Source organism: Schistocerca nitens, chromosome 2 (assembly GCF_023898315.1).
Source record: "Schistocerca nitens isolate TAMUIC-IGC-003100 chromosome 2, iqSchNite1.1, whole genome shotgun sequence".
NCBI lineage: Eukaryota > Metazoa > Arthropoda > Insecta > Orthoptera > Acrididae > Schistocerca > Schistocerca nitens.
In genome coordinates this window covers 458,803,837-458,819,642 of record NC_064615.1, presented here as the reverse complement: position 1 = coordinate 458,819,642, position 15,806 = coordinate 458,803,837, and the positions used below count along the sequence as shown (strand labels likewise).

At 35.2% G+C, this 15,806-nt stretch overlaps 1 protein-coding gene across 1 annotated transcript in view; it reads right to left on the bottom strand.

Moving 5' to 3' along the window:
* Positions 1–9,763: 9,763 nt before the first annotated feature.
* LOC126236345 (LIM and senescent cell antigen-like-containing domain protein 1) overlaps positions 9,764–15,806 on the bottom strand; it is a 67,277-nt gene continuing 61,234 nt past the window's right edge. The window contains exon 10 of the mRNA XM_049945575.1: positions 9,764–13,379. The gene's annotated coding sequence lies outside the window, so the exon portion shown is untranslated. The remainder of the gene's footprint in view (positions 13,380–15,806) is intronic.

The window sequence follows — 15,806 nt, the reverse complement described above, 5'->3', positions numbered from 1 at the left end:
CTATAGGGTGGCATGTGTGAGACTATACAACTTTTGCTAAATTTGGGATTTTTCCCATAAGTGTCAGAGGTGTGAAGAGTTGCGTACCCTTGCAGTCTATAAATGAGTAAACATGCCTGTAATTAATGTTGTTATAATAATTATGCTGTTTAAATACTACAAAAACTGTATAACTTCTGTATATAGATTCTTGGGCAGCATGTGGTGGTTGGAGTTCGTCAGTAGATACCCATGTTACAACAGGTGCTGCATGATGCTAACATCACAGGGACTGTCTGAGGGGGGAGAGGGGTCTTGGAATGTGTGAAGCATTTTTAATATTTTGCAAAAATGAATGGTGATTTGTAAGTAGCCATAAATAAGTTCCAGTCATGACCCAGTTAAAAACCTACAGAATACCAATTTTTAAATCTTTTCTTGAAAACATCTCACTACACTATACCTTTTCCTTCTAATATACTAAGGAGTAAATGAATTGGGAAGTGAGTGTAAGAATTCACAGATCTTTAAAAAGGCTTCTGCAAGATGTAAGTTATCTACTTTACACATTATACTTACTGCTTGCTTTTGCTGAACAAGTATGTTGTTTACTTTGGGTGCACTGCCCCGACACATATTTCCACAAGACAACAGGGACTGAAAATACAAAATTAGCAAACGCTTTCTGTCTTCAGGTCAACACAATAAGAGATGTTTCTAAGGGCATATTATCCTGAACTAGCTTCTTGATTAGTTTATCCATGTGTTGACTACATTTTAACTTGTTATTCAGCCAGATCCAAAGGAATGAGTCATCATGAGGTTAAGACTTAAAACATTAAGAGTTGTGAACTACAAGTAGGCCCATCTGAGCTGTGTCTGCTAAGGCTGACTTTCCATCCTTGACAAGTACATTTGTGTCATTAGCAAACACTCCAGTTTTGCCCTTTAAGTTATTTACATAGTCAACATAGTCAGAAGCAAGAGTGGGCCAAGCACAAAGCCCTGTGGCACTCTACATGCTACGTTCCCTCATGCTGAGGTTATTTTCATGCCTGAGATATAGGTATGCTGTTAATGAAAGCATCTAAACATTGAGATAAAGATCTCACCAAAGCAAGAGGGATGCCATTAATGCCGCAACACTTTAATTTGCTAGGAACAATTTTGTGATCCACACAGCCAGATCATTTGGCAAGTTAACAAAATATCCCAACAGGATAGTTCCTCTTGTTTAGCTCTGTTAGCACTTCATTTGTGAGTTTTTGTATTACTTTGTGTGAAGAGAAACCTTTACAACCTGAGGCAGTTGCCAAATTCTGCTCAGTTAAATGTGTCAGTATTCTGTCATACACTACTTACTCACCCACTTTCAATAAGCCTGGTAGGAGTGATACAGGTCTGCATTTAGAAGTAGTTTGCTTATCTGTAGTTTTGTAGTAATGTCCATCTACAGCATACTCAGTCTGTCAGAAATTGTGCCCTGGAGTAGTTGACTGACTACAAAGATAGCATAAGGCAACCCTTTCAGGTCAACACAAGACTTGAAAATTCTGCTAGATCTTCATCAAAGCCAATATAATTATTACTGTTTCATGATCTGATGAATTCTGTAATCTCCTTAGGGTTTGTATTTTTTGAAACTAATGTCTGTTGACGAGACATGCAGTGTCTGCACTAGTAAGTCTGAGACATTTGTACTTGCTTTATTACTGGGTGCAGCGTTTGCAGCTACTTTGATGAAGTAATCATCGAATTTTGCAGCCAAAAATTTGACAGTGTCTCCTTATCTGCCAGAGCTATTTTCTGGATGCTCAGTTTCATTTGGTTGAATAGTATTGTTCATTTCTTACTTAATAACGTTCCAAATACTTTTGCCTCATTCTTGGAGTGTTTTACTTGTTTGTGGATTGTATTTTATGACAGAGTACAGGATTCTACAATACTGGTGATAATGGAGTTTCAAATCTTGAGTCTGCTCTCTGAATTATGCACAGGACAACGGCAAAGCGCAATGGATCGAGCACTCACCCTGCTGGGAAGGAGTCGCTTACACTATGGTCACACAGCTTGGGGGTGTTTTGGAAGGCAGAAAGAAAGGGGCACTACCTACAGTGCCAAGGCGCGGAAACAGTTGAACATAGCTCAAGAGAAATATCACTCTTCTGTCATGTTATGAGATTCCAGTTAATATGAGATTTGTTCACCTAATGTATATGAATGATACATTTAGAGCAACAAAATCCAGAAAAGTTCTTTAAAAGGCAGTTACATCATTTGGTAGCTTGAAGACTATAGAGCTCTCTTACAGCCCTACCCTCTGCAAATGGACACAAAACCACACAGCGAGAGTTGATGGCCCTGCATAGCAGGTCCAAAGCATCAAGAAACTACAAGGTGACCATAAGAAAATAGTCAAGATAAAATTTCACAAGCAGTATTAAGGTGAAAGATCACTGAAATGTAATGCATCTTCTGGCTCAGTAAAACCATCAGAAGCCCTCCCTTTCTCAATGTTACATTTTGTTTGGCACCCAAGCTGATGGATGTGGATAAGAGATGCTGAAATAAGAGATCCTTTGAGATATAAAAAGAAATTTTCAAGAAATAATGGAGAAATATGTGACACTGTCTATAACAACTGAAGTAACAACAAAGAAGATATAGGCGAACCCATGATGTAGAGTAGTCCAATACAGTTGTTATATTTAACACAAAGTTATTTGGCAATTTGTTAGAAACCCAATGAGTGTGAATTATCACAACATATGAGACCAAGAAGATTAACTGACCTTAGCAACCACGTCAACAAGAAATATTTAAATAACCCTCAGCAAGTGAATCAAGAAACGTAACACTGACAAAACTGAAGAGTTCTGTGTGCTGTTTCCAAATCCATGAGTGAATCCTGAGTTCCGACAGCATCAGCAGCAGTCAACCAATGACGGCAGCAGAGTAACACTTTTCACTGTTCTGGTCAAGCAGTTGACAATGACAATGGTTACACAGTGGCTCACTGAGGCATTGTTACACACACACACACACACACACACACACACTCACTCACTCACTCTCTCTCTCTCTCTCACCATGTTGGTAACGCAGTGTGTTTAGCAGTGCGAAACATTAAGTCAGACTATTTTTTGGCAGTGATTTGTTTGTGAAGTGTTGCAGGTAAATATATGACTGATTCTTTCTGTTGATCTCAAAACAAAAGCACAGGATATTAAGATCGAGAAAAGTACAGATTACTGTTGTTACTGGATGCTGATTATTAGAAGCAACATGGAAAACCATTTAGCTGAAATACCAGAAAAACTCAAAATATTGGACGAACTGTATAATGGAGTTAAAGCTCAAGGGGAGATTTACAGAAATTAGAAGAGCTACATGAATTGAAAAAATGAAGGAAGGAATTAAAAAGTAGCACTGAAACCACTAAGACAGAATTAAACTAACAAATAATACACTAGGTACTAAGATTTCTAATATAGTAGCTACCTTAGCAAAGTTATCTAAGGATTTACAGCTGCAAATAAACAAACAATGTGGCCGAGTAAGAAGCAAAGTTATTGAACAAATCAAAGAGATAGGTGGTAAAATAAGGAATACAGAGGAAGTAGGCACTCAGGAATTTGAATATGTATGGATATGCAGAGACACTGAACATAGCAAAGAATTTACTGAAATAGATAGTGAGACTAATGCTTTAATTACTTTAAGAGGATTGGAAACCCTCATTAGTAGAACAGAAAATCTGTCATTGCTACATCTAGTTCTTTGTGCAGTACCATAGAAAATCAAACATAGCAAATATGATAAAGTATAAAAAATATTTATGTTGTAGTGAGTATGTGATTAATTTGTGATTTCACCATGTCAAGAAAGTAGAATCACTAGTAAAGGTATTTGTAGCTAAGCTAAATTTAAATTTTAAGATAATAAATGTGGAAATACAAATGAATATTCAGAGGAGGCTTTAAGGAAGAAGTCAGCTTTGAATGTAGTATAGCTCTGGAAAGTAGAACTATGAGTGAGAGACTCAGGCACATACTACTTTTAAGCTTTATTGCAGAAAGCATATGACTTTGAACAAATAATGGATTGGTAATTAAGCTATAAATGATGTTATGTAAATTACTAGGACATTTACTGTTTGCTGGAAGTATACAAGTATGGATCATGTATAACGACATGCATTCTACACTAACGGAGATATAAAATACACATTTATAAACAGTGTACTATTTAATGGAAGGCCAGAAATAAACTTAGTGTCTATTCTCCTGACCCTGGAGGTGGCTATCAAATTACTATTTTGAGGACACCTATAGAGCAGTACGGGTGAGGTGGGCCTCACATTAAGTAGAAGAACTGAAAAAAAGTGTTCCATTTATTTTAGTTAAATAATTATAGTTATTTTAATTGCTTACCTGAGGCAGAGTTGGCCTTTTTTTTATTTCTTGGCTCACAAATGACATTATGACAATATCTTCATTTTATATAGAAATATTAGTACTGGTTAAAGATAACCATCAGGGTTCAAATATAAATAATGAAATGTGTGTTAAGTTTTTTTTTCCAAGATACTGTGGGCCTTTTAGAATATTAAGGACACCACATCCAAATATAGTATTTCTGTTAGATTCCAAAATGGGTGAAAAAAAAGGGCTCTGTAACAATGATACAATAAGGAAATTTAAACTTCAAGAGAATCTCCCATCTTTACAGATTAAGTGCCTAATGACCGCCAGGTTCCAAGTTAATTTGCTTCTTTACTTCATTCTACAAAGAAATTTCTTTCTCTCAACTATCCTTTTGTTTGCAGTCTACATACCTCTGTTACTGTCTTTATAGTATGGAAGTAACAGGAAAGAGCTCTTACCTGAGTATAAAGAAAATACACCAGTGAAAAATGATTAGAAGCTCTATTTGAATAGAACAAGTGATACTTCCCAATTTTCAGGTGAGATATTTTTATACCTTTCCTAGCCTTTATGAATAATGCTTGGGCTTCATATATCTTTTATTGGAAAGGTTCAGACATATAAGGTGTTAAATATGTACTTTAAGTACAAAGGTACTTATAATCCGATACACGTGTTTCACACATGAAATACTGTGAGTTCCCACTGATATACATTGTGGCAATTACAAGCTGTTTTCACAGGTAATGCTGACAGATGGTACAGGGTAACATCCAAGACATATTGACATAAAACATTTCCTTTTACGCATGGATGAGAAGGTCGTGGGTATTATGTTAAGATGCACTTGCTAGTAAAATAATTAAACAGGGGAGGAGGAAAGGTGCCAACAACACAGAAAACTGAAGGTGACATACCGTCAAACGGGGTGATTTCGGACGGTTTTGTCGTTATATTTATTGTAACTTTCATATATATTGTTAGATTAAATTGACTGTTATGGAAGTGGTAGGGTATATGTGTAACAAATAAAATATCCCAGAACCAGAAAGTGTATGTGTAGGTATATTTATCTGAGGCAGTTAAATGAAGTGTCCGAAGTGATTTTGGACACGTGTTTTTCAAATCTCTGGTCCGAAGTTACAGTATATAGACAGCAAATACGGACAGTTACTGCCTTTTTTTAAAATTCTACATGCTTTTTATTTGATCTTGGTGACATTTTACACATTTTAAGGTAGCCTTACGAATAAGTGATATGGAATGATATAATGAATTTTCTATATTACAGATAAGTTCTGCACGAGCTCGTTTAATATTTTCACTTAAGCGAACAGAAAAATCTTCTGACTCTCGTTTGAGGAATAAATGCACCCATTCTTCTCTTGGCAAATTATTATGAAATTTCTTCTCTTTTCGGTCAGATTTATCAAGGTAGCCTTTAACTAAATATCTGATATCCAATTTAGTGAGGAGGAAATCCCCAATGTAAACCCCTCAAGATACCTTGCTTCAATATTTCTTCTTCTTCTTCTTCTTTATTTAGCACTGGCTGTCCTCCCATTTCTTTTTCAGATGTGCTTTCTGCACTTTATTTTGTAGGGTTGGTTTAGGTATACCATACAAATCTCACGCTTTTCTGTATGATAATTTACGACTCTGAATATCACGAACAGCTTTATCTAAAAGTTACGGGTCATAATTACATCGTACTGTAGCACCTCTTCTGCTCTTATACGTTCTTGGCATTGTCCGAAATCACCCCACACAGTACACAGTTTTACAAAAACAATTGTTATTTTATAACCTTGCACAAGAAACTCGACAAACTTGTACAGAAACTGTCTCAATGCTGTTAGCTACTGAGCGCATCAACAATTACGGTCACAATAACTTCCTGCTCGGCGCAGCAATATAAAGTTTCCACTTTACAATAATGCATGGATTTTTAACACTGAGACTGTTCGTCAATTATTCACCTAGGGAAAAAATTGATGCAAAATATAAGTTGTGGGAAGTGATACATCCAATCTTGCGCTTAAAATAACTGGCACACGGACGTTGAAATAAGTAACTTTTTGTTTCTATGCAGTGGCAAAGAGCAAATAAGCCATACTATCCGAATTCGCCCCAATGTCCAAAATCGGTTTGACAGTACTAAAAAACCACAAATGGGATGCCACAGCACACAAACTGTTTAGTCAATGCTCTGATAGACGGCATTTGTGTTGCCTGTGATAAGCAAGCACTAATCACTTGTTTTAATAAATGAGGAACAAAATTAGTCTAAAAAAAACTCATTATTTCTGCTGACAGTGTGCTAGTGCATAAAAGATTTATGTAAATGTAGAAAAATGTAGTAATTAGCAATATATTACATAAAGTGGAAGAATTAAAGAGCTATTGTCTCTGGCAACTGATAAAAAAAAATTAACAGTTAATGAAGAGGTGTTCTCAACAGGATCTAGGAATCTATATTGTAATTTATGTATCTGGCGGTTGTCCATAAAACTGGAAAAGTAACAAATCGAAGGTACATCTGTCTGTATTGCTCTATGATTTTTAAAGTAAGCGAGATGTAACCATGTAAATAATAAAAAAGAAGGAACAATATTATAATCAGGTAACAAGGAATGCGTGCTTGACAACATCCCTTAAAGCCAAGTGTATGTGAGTGAAGGCTTTTTATGAAATACTCCAACAACATGTATGTAAATTACAGCATTGCGAAAAGCACCAAGAAAGGCTATTATAGGAAGGCAACAAGAAACTTGTGTTTTAATAAGCCAGTTAAAATTTACTAGGCTATGGAGTAACTTCGATGTTGAAGTTACAGAAGTAGGGCTTATAAACAGTGTATAGTATTTCAAATTTTAAGATAAGGGTAAGTGCAGCTCTTACAGAGGTATGAAGCTAGACAATGGCGGCTAGTCAGACTGTTGAAGGGCTCTCAAAAGTAGTCAAAGGCAAATAGACTTACCTGAGCAATGACTGATGTTTTGAATCTTTGTTACCAAACATGATGACTTTTCGCAAAACTGAGATTGGAATAACAGAAAGTAGTATGGAGTAAAATGTCAGGATGTAACTCCTCTAGGTAAATAAAAGTTCTGTAGTAGTACTCTATAAACTTGTATCCATAAAGACAAATTTGTTCATAAACGTTTTCAATATGTCACAGCTTGAAGATCACAAACATTGAAGAAAAGGTTTTTAAATGTTTAAACCAAAGCAGTTGTTTACTTACTGGTTGATTAGTTTCAGACTTCATCCATTTTCACACGCCACATATTTGTATTTACAACCTGTATAGTACAGACAGTTTTATTTATGTCATCACACTTAAAACTTTTTTCATATTTTCATTATCCAGCATGATGTAACCACTTGACAACAATATTTTATTTAAAATGGAGAATTTGTTCTTACTGGATTACACTGTGTGTGACACGCCACACCAAACACATCCTAAGTACAAATATGTGGCACGTGAAAATGAGCAAAGCCCAAAACTAATCAGCCAGTAAATAAACAGCAGGTTTGGTGTTAAACATTTAAAAATGTATTTTCTTTGAATCTGTCCAGTTTCAGTGTTTTTCATGCGACGTTCTGATAAGCACAAATAGTCTGCTGAAATTCCAACAGCTTTTCTATTTTCATATATGGAGATGAGAAGTTCATCATTTTTATTTATGAGGCTTCTGGTGTTTTTATAGAAGACACTAAATTCATTTCCCACAATATCCTTGGCTTTGTTCATGCTGCAGTATTTTCTTGAACCAGCAGCTATTTAGACTACCATTATATTTACTATGCAGCTCTGTATTTTGGAAGAATTTACCCGAAAAGGCCTAGTGACCATGTTGGAAACCACTGGGATAGGATGGATACTGCTTTGGTCATAATGGATGCTTTTGGCTGTCAGCCATGCAAGCAGCCTGTTACCAGAAGCATTCTGATGCAAACTGTGCTGTGTATGATGTGACTTAGTGTAGGGCAATGTTTCAATAACATCAAAATACAAATGTCCCTTTCCCCTAAGTGATTTTCCAAGCTGTCCACTAACACATTCCACAGAATGCTTCATCCAGAGCTTATCATATCACTCAAAGAATGACATAATTTTCACACTATTTTGAGAAGCATTCTGAGCAATGTGCATGTTCTCAGTTGTATAATTCAGGCTACTATCCTATCTGTTAACTGCACATGCTACTATGGTTACCAATAAATCACAGCTGACATCACTGCACCCGGCACTTAGTTTAAAAATGATAGTTGCCTGGTAATCAGTTCTCACAGAGTTCTGACATTCCGCTCCCGTGATTACTACCCAACAGTAAAACCCTCTTGATCTTTTGGTCTTCATACAACTCTTCTTCCTATATTTGTCTTGAACATTATGCTCTGTATTGTCAGACTGCTTTGGAACTTCTTGGGATGTCTGAATGCTTTCATCCTGTCTCCAAAGCACTGAAGCTACTGGAGACAGTGAGACATAAACAGGCAGACTTGCAATGTCTCCTGCATCTTAGACAGTAGGTAAACTTTCAGTCCCTGTATTTTATCCCTGTTATCCTTAAAATTTCAAAGAATGTATTCCAGTCAACACTGCCAAAGCTTTCTCTATATCTACAAATGCTATAGACATAAATAAAGTTGCCTTTTTTCAGTCTATCTTCTAAAATAAATCTTATGGTCAATACTGCTTCTCATGTTCCTAAATTTCACTGGAACACAAACTGATCTTTCCAAAAGTTTTTGCACTCATCTGCACATAATCGGTGTCAGTATTTTGCAATCATGACTCATTAAATTAATTATTCCTTATATTCGTACCTTTCAACACTTGCTTTCTTTGGAACCGGAATTATGTTGTTTTTTAAGTCAGAAGGTATTTTACTTTTCTGGTGTATCTTACATGCAATATCAAATAGTTGCACCGTACTATGCTTTCCCTGGGACCTCAATAATTCTGTCAAGTTTTTCCATCTCATGTTTATCTGCTTCCTCTTCCCTTTCTGTCGTATAGTCTTCAAGTTTATTTCCTTAGTGAGTTTTATTACACATTATATTGTGGACACACAAATTTTTCTTCATAACTTCTGGTTTTTACCAGTCCTTAGAAGAAGTTATGAAGATTCTGACCTGAAGAGAAATGACAGGTATAAGAAGCTGCATATTAATGTAGTGAATTTATAGCGCAAAATTAGTTTGACTGCTTTGATGCGGTTTTACAAAAAGTGTTCACAAGAAATTTCTTGATAATATTATCATTTTCTGAGATATATTTGGAATTTAACATGAGTAGATACACAAAACTGATTTAATTCAATAGAGATGAGATTAATACATGTTAATATGTAACTGGATATAATCTCACCAAGTTTAAAATAACAAAAGTTATGCAAAACAGAAATTCCATTCTCATGAAACACAGAGATTCATACCTTTTTATAATGTCTGGTAGTGAAGTTACTAGAGAATTATACACATACTTCTATATTTTAACTGAAGACAAAGCTTTAACAAACAATTTTGCCTTCCACAAAATAAAATATTTTTTCAACACTTTCCAGACTCCTGGAAATTACTTTAAAAGACTTGTTGAATTGTAATATAACTGCTACACATATGTTCCTAAACATGAAAAGTAAATAGGAATTTAGTCAAATTCCATGTATGTATGTATAAATGATTCAAATAACAACAAGCACACATAAATATTTAACAATCTTTTCCGACCTAAAACATAATATCAACAGGAGCAGGTAGAGGTTTGGAATGCGAAGACTCTTTGTCAGACTGCAACAAACAAACCAACCTTCCTTCATCACCAGAGCTTTCATGACACACTGCTGTGAGATTCATCATTTTCTCATCCTACAACAGGTTCACAAATGCACAAGCACATTACATGTAAACCAATATTATATTTTACACACTATTCAGAAGTTAATAGTAAATTAATATGGTAATCACTTAGATTTTTTTCATTTACAAGGGTAGTTAATTTATATCTTGAATTCAATGGGCATTAATATCAGCAAGGTAGTTATCATCAATGTTGATAATTTAATAAAATTTCTTTCCCTTCAATGACACACTAATACATTATATAAGTAAAAAGCATAATCCTTTAAAGCATCCTACATAATTATTTTGTGAGTTATTTTAACTGGCTGACATAATTTGCTATGCACAAAAATAATGTAAAATCACTTACTAAAACGAATTACAACTAATGATTTTTTTTATAATGTCATGTATGAAAGAACTGTAAGTTACCGAGTTATTAAAATTACTTGTGAATTGACACTTCACATTTTGTAACTTAGTACCTCCAACCAGAGCTCTCAACACAAAGTGCAAACTGCCCACCACCGTCAATGTGACACAACATAACATTTAACTCACTTGCATGTTAGAGGTGCACAGCAAGTGTCACAATTGCAACAAGTGTCATTTAACTAGTGGAGCAAAGAAATCTGTCCACATATTGTTTACATATTACTGGTCACAGTGCGAAATGGTGCTTTCTGCCTGCACTGTCAATCATTCTTGTTTGACCAAGCCACAATCAAGGGCTAATATTAACAAAACTGTAGTGGCACTAGACAGATGTAAATTAACAAATAATTTTAATCAGACTATTATTAATTAACACTGAAATATAAATCTTCAATGTGCTTAACCATATATGAATCAATCTATAAAAAAGTACAAAATAATTAAATCCATTTTAATATATGAAAAGTACTACAAAATAATTAATAATATAACAAAAATGGCAGTTTCAATTGTTTGTCTTGTACTAAATGACACACCAAGTTTTAATACATCGATGATAACTGTCAGAGATATGTGATCCAAAGTCCAAATACAGTACCTAAATGAAGTTTGATTAACAAATAATTGTCTCAATACATTGCACTGATCCAAAATAGGAATGTTTCAAACCAGGTGACTTAAAAGATACCAATGCTCCTGGAACTAATGCAATCTTGTGTATTTAAAAAATCATTTTTGTTCTATAAAAGTATACATCAATAAGTTAGTTTGATTTTATATTCATAAAAATACATTACGATGGTCTATTAACTAATTTAAAGATATGTGATAATGATCTCAGAACTAATGTACTGTAGTGAACATGCACACACTAGTATGGCTATAAACGATCTACCATGCCTTTCATATTTTCTCAGCTTTTAGTGACATTTCATTCAGTTCTATTAATCTCCTAAATCACATTTACTTCATACTCAGATATCATTGGTCATCAAACGGCAATCAAAATGTAAGTTCAACTTCACAGTTAAAATTATCCATGACAGAACCCACTGTGTGTGTCGCACGCATGGGGAAAGGGTGGGAAGGGGGGCAGGGCAGGGGGCGGAGCAACAACAAAAGTGCGCTCATTCAAATGATCAACGAACGGACACACCAAGTTATAAAAAACTGATCGCATTTTCTATAAATGGGAAGGACTGTGCTTCACTGACAAAATTAAAGAATGAAATTTAAGTCATGGCATATTTATCTTCTAATTAGTATTCCTCAATAATGGAGAGCAAAAACTTTTATCTTACAACCTCTTCGGTTGAAGACAAAGGACAATATCGATTAAAGAAAGAAATGGGAAGCAGAAATAGCAGGCTACTGCATGATCATTTAACAGGAAATCTGTATACTAGGCTTCAATCCAAAAGTGAACATAAATTAAGATAATAAAATTTCAGAACACATAATTTTCACAGCACACATTACTTTTTGAAAATATTACAAAGTGGGAAATTTTTGCACTGAAGAAAGTAATGTAAATTAGGAATGGCAACCATTCCTTTGGGCCTGAAAAAAATACTAACTCATATGATCACAGTTGCATTCAAGTTACAGTATCACTTTTTCTAATATACTCCTCCATGCTGATGTTGCGGTTCTTGTTGGTTGTGTGTGTTGGGGTGGGGATTACTTATTTATTTATATTTTTAAATATTGTAACTCTATGCAATGTTTTGTTCAAAATTGTGCATGTACTGTTTACATTCATCTGAGAAAAATTGCATATTATTAAACCAGTTATTACACTTTAAACATTTTAAGGTAATTGGATAGATAAAAAAAAAATCTACTCATGAAGCGGCAGCAGAACACACACATAACAGATTATAATTAGGCAGCTTTCGGAGCCAGTGGTTCCGTCTCCAGGCAGAAGAGTTGAAGGGGAAGGAAAAGGGGTAGAATTCGGGTAAGCCCCTTCTCATACTGTCAGGTAGGTGGGTGACTTTCCTGAAATCTACCCCTTTTCCTAAACCTCTACAGTCCTTTTCCTTCCCGCCTCTTCCTTCCCCTTCAGCCCTTATCCCTGAGGAAGGAGCCACTGGCTCCATACGCTTGCCTAATTATAATCTTTTATGTGTGTGTTTTGCCACTTGATGAGTACATAGTTTTATCTATCCAATTGCCTTATTTTGTCAAAAATTGATTGTTTTTATTGTTATTTTACACATTTTGATAGTGATCCTGATTGGGGCATCCAACAGTGTTGCCACAAAAGAAGTTTCTATTTCAATCTATTATTTGAACAAACCTGTATAACACATATTACAGAACTCCCACAGGTAGAATGGTTAATATTACAACTGTAACAACATAAATGAATTTTTTTAGGATTAAGCACTATCAAAATAGTAAATGTTATAAATATGGCATGCATAAGATTGTACTGTTACAGTTATTTTAGTGGAGATGTACATAAAATTATACATATGCATCAATATAAGTTGTAGGTCAATAACAATTTCATAATGTAATCACGCTACTGTCAATAAAGGCTCATACAGAACACTGCAGCCAGAGTGTGGAACGCACAAAAATTTCAGGCACTTCAGTAAGGCACAGTAGTTGTAGGAGTGAAATGAGAGTTGCATATTTTTATTCTGGAAACTGAATTTGTAGATATCTTGCATCCTGGAACAGATGAATAGAGGGTACATTATCTGTACAATACAGTTAACTTTTGCTTAATGATCTCCTAACTAACATTAATTAACATAAATTTAATATCAGCATAAAATTCACTCGACTCAGTTTCAACTCTCATTAGAAAATTGTGTCTTAATAAATTACCATTTTTAAAATGTGCATATTTCTAGACACTCTTTATCATCTTCACAATTTTTTCCAGTAATTTCCTGAACTGTTTTCAGACATTCTGAAATGTTTGTACAAGCACTGAAACAAATTTTATATTGCTGTTACAAGTTCATCATAGTTCTATATACTTCATGTGTTTTCAGAGTGCCGTAGTATTAAAAAAATGCTGGTGTACTTTTACATTTGCATTCTCCATACTACCAAATAATGTAAACCTGGATGATTCTGTGCCTACCATACCTTCATTTGCCCTGATCCCTCAGACAAACAAACTGCTTCATTGAGAATCCACACATTTCCAGAACCTCCAACCACAATAATGTAACATTCATTACAATAGATGGATAATTAATAAGTACACTGAATAACAGCCACACTAATAACACTGCATCAGTAATAATATGTCAATTTAATATTAATAATATATGGCCAGGAATGCAGAAGGCTGTACTATTGTTAGAAATCAGTCACTATACACGATTACTATGGGATAAAACGAAAAACCAAAATCAGAATGGGTGGACTACATAACAATTCCAGTGCCAATATTGCACAATTTTTTTAAAAAATTTCATGCATTTTAGTTACAATAATAAACATAAAAGTTAAATCGGTCTTGGGTAGCCCTTCAGATGTCAGAAGGAGTTTGCAGAGATAATTCTCTACTCTGACAAGAAAATATATAGTTTCTCACTGGTCATTTTTAATTTTTTAGCAAGGTGGTTGAAAATGTAAAAGGCCTTATGATTGTGTTTGCAGCGCAGATTATAGTGCATGCACTGTTTTTAGAATGAAGTAGTTTCTTTGTCCACTCCCCAAAAGAATCTCAATTGCTTGCAATTTCTTAGTCAACACTGTGATAAGTGCAGTTCTGTTCTTGTCCACATATGGTCTGTATACGTGATGAGGGGAAGTAATACCAACTTTGGAGAGCAGATAGCTGTTATGAAGTTCCTTGTGAAACCACAGAAAGCAAGTGTGTAAATTCTTGAAAAGATCGTGTTGCCTCACAATCAGAAATGCTGCTGATGATACAAGAATAAACAGAAAGACAGTGGCCCTTATTCACATACAGAAGTTGGAGACATCAACACTTTGTACAAATCTCTCCTAAAAATCACATGAGCAAAAGAAAATCACTTGTGCGGTATAAATAGTTTGTTCATAACTGCACTCGGCATTTTCCACAGAAGAATCATTTAAACTGGCTGCTGTGAGCCGCCACTGGAGGGAATTTGCACAAGCCATCAGGTGGTCTCCACTAGAGGGAGTTTGACAGAAGCCGCCAGGTGGCGCTATACATGTCACCAGAGGATGCAGAATTTGTGTTGTCTCACTGCCCACAACTGTGATTGGTCCACGACTTTTTTAAGCTACCACACTCAGACTGTTCTCAGATTATCATCAGATACACTCCAATCACACTGACCATACAGATGATAGTGCACTGGGATTTTACAAATGTAGACAGTGAGAGTTGCCAAACCTAGCTCGACACCGTCACTGCAAAACAGCTGCTCAATAATATTGTGAATTAAGTACTAGTTTAAGGGGGAGGGGGAAAGAAAGGGAGGAGGGAGCAGGGAGGAGGGGGAGAGGGGGAGAGAGACAGAGAGAGAGAGACTGAAGGATACAAAGTTATGTATCATTTATGTAAAATATATTGTAAATAAATACATTTACATTTTAATCCTTCTATAGTGTTTGATGTGTTCTAATGTTCATTCTCCTCATTACACCAATGGGCACAACAGACTTCTCTGATGATGAGTTTGTGATTTGTAACTACTTGGATCTATGGAAGAAGATTCAACATCTCTGCATACTGAACCGTAAATGCAAGCACAAAAATCATAAAGCAACACACATAGTGTAAAACTTGGATAAATAAAACTGGCTTTCTTCACATGGACAAACAGCAAAAGGCTCCCCCCCCCCCCCCCCTCTCTCTCTCTCTAACCAGATAAAAAGCAGTCTTCTTAAAATCAAAACTGTCAGTCATATTCACAGAACAAACCATAAACTATTTGTATCTTTACAGATATGCAATCATTGTGTACCATTTCAGTTAGATACTGGTGCTTCAATCACACTGATTACTCGAACTACTTGCGAGCAATTGGGACACCCCAGCTCCAAAACCCAAACCTGTACCTGAAACGCTATAAAGGCAAAGTATCTTCTTTGGATGTGCACCCTGTAAGCAAATGATCAAAATAGGACTGTATTAGTGCCATTCAC